The sequence below is a fragment of the Nycticebus coucang genome, chromosome 1 (genome assembly GCF_027406575.1).
Source record: "Nycticebus coucang isolate mNycCou1 chromosome 1, mNycCou1.pri, whole genome shotgun sequence".
Taxonomy (NCBI): Eukaryota; Metazoa; Chordata; class Mammalia; order Primates; family Lorisidae; genus Nycticebus; species Nycticebus coucang.
Genome location: NC_069780.1, coordinates 157,290,402 through 157,297,440, shown reverse-complemented (window position 1 = coordinate 157,297,440; position 7,039 = coordinate 157,290,402). Strand labels below are relative to the sequence as shown.

Sequence of the window (7,039 nt, the reverse complement as noted above, 5' to 3'; positions counted from 1 at the left end):
GAAATGAAGAAGATCAGGACATTTTCTGAGCACAACCAAAATGTCACATGAAAGAATTTTTATGATGGGGATCTTGAGGAAAAAAAGACAAAAACACTGACAGATTAAATTCATCTGCTCAGTTGAACATTATATTATTATTTTTTTTATTACCGGGGAATCATTGAGGGTACAAAGAGCTATGTTACACTGCTTGTTATTTGCTGGATAAAGTCCCTCTAACATTATATTATTTTTTAATGAATACAATTTCACATATGTACATTTTTTAAAAACCTTTTACCATTTTTAATATCTTTGCATAACATGGCAAAAAAGAACACGGTTTTCAACACATTAGAATACATTTTTTTCTGTATTTTTTAAAAGGAAACCATTTTGATGTAACTTTTTATTTTATTATCTGCCACTTTCAGGGACATGATTTTAGTAACAGATGTATTTGGCATTGGCAATGGTTTACAGAAAGGAGTGCTTTCAGATTCCATTGGATTAAGTTCACATTTCACTCATTCTTAGCAAAATGGCAAAAACTACCAAAATGTAATACATGAAAATATATCCACACCTATTATTTAAAAATTGTTCCACTAATTTACACATTGCAGTATCATATAGTAGTTAAAAAGTACAGACTCTGGGTGGCGCCTCTGTCTCAGTGAGTAGGGCATCAGCCCCATATACAGAGGGTGGTGGGTTCGAACACAGCTCCAGCCAAACTGCAACCAAAAAAAAAAAAAAAAGTAGGTGGGTCTTGTGGCAGGCACCTGTAGTCCCAGCTACTCAGGAGGCTGAGGTAAGAGAATCACCTAAGCCCAAGAGCTAGAGGTTGCTGTGAGCTGTGATGCCATGACACTCTACCAAGGGTGACAAAGTGAGACTCTGTCTCTAAAAAAAAAAAGTACAGACTCTGATGCTTGATTACCTTCTGATGAATCCAGTACCAGTTTAATAACTGTGTGACTTAGAACAGTCACTTATGTTCCCTGCCTCAGGTTTCCTTATTGGAACATAGAAATAACATCAGCTCCTAACTCATGAGTGTATTGTGAATTGGACTCATAGAGCAGTGCCTGACCCATAGTAAATTCTTTCTTTCTTTGTTTTTTTTTTTTGCAGTTTTTGTCCAGGGCTGGGTTTGAACCCTCCACGTCCAGTATATGGGGCCAGTGCCCTACTCCTTTGGGCCATAGGCACCACCCTATACAAGCAATTTTTAAAAATGGGAAACTGCCTGTTGTAACTTATCCATCAGAGGGAGTATATGTGGCTATCACGTCTGTAATAAAGCTGACATAATTCCTCTAAAAAAAAAATAAAATAAAATAAAAATGGGAAACTGTAAAAAATATATAAGCAACAAAATAGTCCAAGCAATTTGTCTACTTGGGAAAAAATAAAAATAGACATTTAATATTTAAAAAGGCATTAAAATTATAGTTGAAAGAGCCTTAAAATAATGTTATATATTAAAAGCATTAAAGTAAATATTATCTAGTTCATTACTAGAAAATTAATCCCATGAATGCTTATATTATAACTACACAATTCTAGGCAGTCTTTAAATAGATGAATACATTTCTACATATGTCACAAAAGAATGTTATGTTTAGTAGAAAAAAAGGCATACACATATTAGCATTTTGCATATAAATTAGTATATGTGTGTTTGTGAGTGTGTGCAGGAAAATTTCCAAGTAGCTAAAAAGATACCTATTAATGCCTCTTTCGTAGTTGCACTGGAAGTAAAGGTTGGGTCAAGAAGGTTATCAATTTTTCCATATAAATAATACTGAAGGAGATTCTTTTGTATTTCATAAAAGTGATAATTGGGTTTTCATGCACATGCGTGAGATGTGCCTCCCACAAATCTTGTTATGACGTTGGCACATTACCCGTCTGACATGAACTTGGAGAAAAAAATAATAATAATAATACTGAAATCTTTGAATTTTTATAAAATTTAAATAAGACCAATAAAATAAGATAAAAAATTTCCCAGCATACCCTACCAACCCTGTCTGCCTAATCCTATGTAATACCTAAGCCTGCCCAACATTTATTTTAAATCTCTATCATAACCTCTCTTTCTTGGTTTATGCCATAGATGAAGGCACCTGCACTTTTAAATAATGTAGAATGGTGGGTCATATTGTTATATGAGTATACTCCTTGTCCCCAGTTTTTGGTCTGAAATATTTCTGGTGATGTATTTATTATTATTAGTTTCAGTTGAGCCAAAATAAATAAATAAATAAACAAATAAATGAAAGTCTGTACCTATTCTAGCCCAACCACCATAAATATTTCGTGCAAAACAAACCAAAACTAGCTAACCAGTTCACTGGGAAGCATAGATTAATTCTAGGCTTATAAAGAGACAGAAGTAATTCTTTTCATCATGACTTTGTCATGATATATGATTAGTATTGAGGCTACAAGAAAGGGAAATTTCAGTTATAGAATTAAGCTTATTCTTATACTAACATGACCCTTTGGCTGACTGGATACAAATCTCTGGTCAGATATCTTCTGCATACAAGAATCTCATCTTACCTTAAAAGATAAATATAGATTCAGGGTGAAGGGATGGTCATCTATAATTCAGGCAAACAGAAATCAGAAAAAAAGCAGGTATTGCAGTTTTATTTCCAGATACAATAGCCTTTAAACCAACAAAAGTAAGGAAAGATAAGGATGGTACCTTCATATTTCTTAAGGGTAAAACTCAACATGATGAGATTTCAATTATTAACATTTATGCACCCAACCAGAATGCACCTCAATTTATAAGAGAGACTCTAACAGACATGAGCAACTTGATTTCCTCCAGCACCTTAATAGTTGGAGATTTTAACACCCCGTTGGCAGTGTTGGATAGACCCTCCAATAAGAAACTAAGCACATAAATTTTAGACTTAAACTCAACCATTCAACAATGGGATTTAACAGACAGCTACAGAACATTTCATCCTAACAAAACTGAATACACATTCTTCTCATCAGCCCATGGAACATCCTCCAAAATTGATTAGTGAATCTTAGGTCCCAAGTCTAACTGAAGCAAATTTAAAAGAATAGAAATTATTCCTTGCATCTTCTTGGACCATCATGGAATAAAAGTTGAACTCAGTAACAAGAGTCTGCATATTCATACAAAAGCATGGAAACTAAATAACATTATGCTGAAAGATAGCTGGATCATAGATGAGATTAAGAAGGAAATTGACAAATTTTTGGAACAAAACAATAATGAAGACACAAATTATTAGAACCTGTGGGATACAGCAAAGGCACTCCACAGAAGGAAATTTATAGTGTTGCATGCCTTCCTCAAGAGAACGGAAAGAAGGGTGGGCCTGTGGCTCAGTTGGTAAGGCGCTGGCCCCATATACCCAGGGTGGCGGGTTCAAACCCGACCCCAGCTGAACTGCAACAAAAAAAATAGCCGGGCGTTGTGGCGGGCCCCTGTAGTCCCAGCTACTTGGGAGGCTGAGGCAAGAGAATCGCTTAAGCCCAGGAGTTGGAGGTTGCTGTGAGCTGTGTGATGGCATGGTACTCTACTGAGGGCCATAAAGTGAGACTCTGTCTCAAAAAAAAAAGAGAATGGAAAGAGAGGAAATTGCTTAATGGGACATCTTCAGCAACTAGAAAGGAAGAACATTTCAACCCCAAACCCAGCAGAAGAAAAGAAATAACTAAATTAGAGCAGAATCAAATGAAATAAAAAACAAAAGAATTACTCAAAAGATCAATGAATCAAAAAGGTGGTTTTTTGAAAAATTCAACAAAATTGATAAACCTTTGGCCAACCTAACCAAAAATAGAAAATTAAAGTTCCTAATATCATCAATCAGAAATGACAAAGGTGAAATAACAACAGACACCAGAAATTCAAAGAATCCTTAATGAATACTACAATAAAATTTATTCTCAGAAATATAAAAATCTGAAAGAAACTGACCAATACTTGGAAGCATGCCAACTTCCTAGACTTAATCAAAAAGAATTGGAAATGCTGAACAACCTATATCAAGTACTGAAATAGAATCAAATATATGAAATCTCCCAAAAAAGAAGACTCCGGGACCAGATGGCTTCACATCAGAATTCTACCAAACCTTTAAAAAGGAACTAGTACCTATATTACTTAACCTTTTCCAAAACATTGAAAAAGAAGGAATAGTTCCCAACACATTCTATGAAGCAAATATCACCCTGATCCTCAAATTAGGAAAAGACCCAACAAGAAAAGAAAATTATAGACCAATGTTTTTAATGAACATAAATACAAAATATTCAACAAGATCCTAGAAAACAGAATCCAGCAATATATCAAACGAATTATACACCATAACCAAGTGGATTTTATTCCAGGGTCTCAAGGATGGTTCAATATAAGTAAATCTATAAATATAATTCATCACATAAACAAAATACAAAGCAAAGACCATATGATTCTCTCAATAGATGCAGAAAAAGCTTTTGAAAATATCCAGCATCCTTTCTTGATCAGAACACTTAAGAAAATAGGTATAGGGCGGCGCCTGTAGCTCAGTCAGTAAGGCGCCAGCCCCATATACCGAGGGTGGCAGGTTCAAACCCAACCCCGGCTGAACTGCAACCAAAAAATAGCCGAGCATTGTGGTTGGCACCTGTAGTTCCAGCTACTCGGGAGGCTGAGGCAAGAGAATCGCTTAAACCCAGGAGTTGGAGGTTGCTGTGAGCTGTGTGATGCCATGGCACTCTACCGAGGGCCATAAAGTGAGACTCTGTCTCTATAAAAAAAAAAGAAAGAAAATAGGTATAGAAAGGACTTTTCTTAAACTGATAGAGGCCATCTACAGCAAACCCACAGCCAATATCATATAGAATGGAGTAAAACTGAAAACATTTCCACTCAGATCAGGAACCAGGCAAGGTTGCCCATTGTCTCCACTGCTTTTTAGCATTGTAATGGAAGTCTTAGCCACTATAATCAGGCAAGAGAAGGTGATCAAGGGTATACAAATAGGGTCAGAGGAGATCAAACTTTCACTTTTCTCAGATGATATGATTTTATACCTGGAAAACCTCAGGGACTCAACTACAAAACTCTTAGAAGTGATCAAGGAATACAGTAGCATCTCAGGATACAAAATCAACACTCATAAATCAGTAGCTTTTATATATACCAATAATAGTCAAGCAGAAAAAAAATGGTCAAGGACCCTATTTTCTTTGTAGTTGTGCCAAAGAAGATAAAATATTTGGGAATTTACCTAACCAAGGACGTGAAAGATTTCTATAAAGAGAATTATGAAATTCTAAGAAAAGAAATAGCTGAAGATGTTAACAAATGGAAAAACATACAATGCTCATGGCTGGGAAGGAGCAACAATGTTAAAATGTCCATATTACCAATTTACCTAACAAATGCAACCAGTATAATCTGGTTTCTTGTACCCTCAATGAATCCTCAACAATAAAAAATAAATAAATTTTTAACAAATGTCCAGATTACCCAAAGCAATTTACAAATTTAATGCAATCCCTATCAAAGCACAACCATCATACTTTAAAGATCTGAAAAAAAATAGTACTTTGTTTTATATGGAACCAAAAACGCTTGAATAACCAAGGCATTACTCAAAAAAAAAAAAAAAAAAAAAATTCAGGAGTAATCACACTACCAGACTTCAAACTATACTATAAATCTATAGTGATTTAGTGATTGATGGAACAGAATTGAGAACCAAGAGATGAACCCAGACACTTATAGTCATTTGATCTTTAATAAACCCATCAAAAATATAAATTGGGGGAAAGATTCCCTATTTAAGAAATGGTTCTGGGAGAATTGGCTGGTGACTTGTAGAAGACTGAAACTGGACCCACACCTTTCACCATTAACAAAAATTGACTCTCACTGGATAAAAGATTTAAACTTAAGACATGAAGCTATAAAGATTCTTGGAGAGAGCGCAGGAGAAACTCTTGAAGAAATTGGCCTGGAAGAATAATTTATGAGGAAGACCCCCAGGGCAATAGAAGCAACCCCAAAAATACATTACTGAGATCTGATCAAACTGAAAATCTTCTGCACAACCAAGAACACAGTAAATAAAGCAAGCAGACAGCCCTCAGAATGGAAGAGGATATTAGCAAGTTATGCTTTTGACAAAATTTTGATAACCAGAATCCACAGAGAACTCAAACTTATTAATAAGAAAAGAACAAGTAATCCCATTTTATTGTGGGCAAGGGACTTGAACAGAAGCTTCTCTGAAGAAGATAGGCGCATAGCCTACAGACACATGAAAAAATGCTTATCATCTTTGACCATCAGAGAAATGCAAATCAAAACCACTTTGAGATATCACCTAACTCCAGTAAGAGTGGCTCACATAATAGAATTCCAAAACTACAGATGTTTGTGTGGATGTGGAGAAAAGGGAACACTTCTGCACTGCTGGTGGGAAGGCAGGCTAATATGTCCCTTTTGGAAAGAAGTATGGAGAATACTCAGGGATCTAAAAGTAGACCTCCTGTTTGATCCTGCCATTCTTCTACTAGGTGTATATCTGAAAACCAAAAATCACTTTATAACAAAGATATTTGCACCAGATTGTTCATTACAGCTCAATTCATAATAGCCAAGTCATGGAAGAAGCCCAAGTGCCCATCAACCCATGAATGGATTCATAAATTGTGGTATATGTATACCATGGAATATTATGCAGCCTTAAGAAAAGATGGACACTTTACCTCTTTTACATTTACAGGAATGGACCTGAAACATACCCTACTTAGTAAAGTATCTCAAGAATGGAAGGAAAAATATCCAAAGTACTCAGTAATTTTATGAAACCAATTTCACATAAAGAATAGATCCAAACTATGGCCCAGGATAAAGGAGGGAGGAAATGGAGATGAGAGGGGAGAGGGAAGATCAGATCAAGGGAGGGTGAATAGTGGGATCACACCTATGGTGCATAATGCAAGGGCACATCTCGGATCTATTCAGTATAGAAAATAAATGTGTTAACACAATAATTAA

At 35.5% G+C, this 7,039-nt stretch overlaps 1 non-coding gene across 1 annotated transcript; it reads left to right on the top strand.

Annotated features, from left to right (window-relative positions):
- The first annotated feature begins 1,801 nt into the window (after positions 1-1,801).
- LOC128593458 (small nucleolar RNA U13) lies at positions 1,802-1,905 on the top strand. Its single transcript, XR_008382359.1, has one exon. It is a non-coding gene; the product is annotated as a small nucleolar RNA U13 (small nucleolar RNA).
- The last annotated feature ends 5,134 nt before the right edge of the window (positions 1,906-7,039 follow it).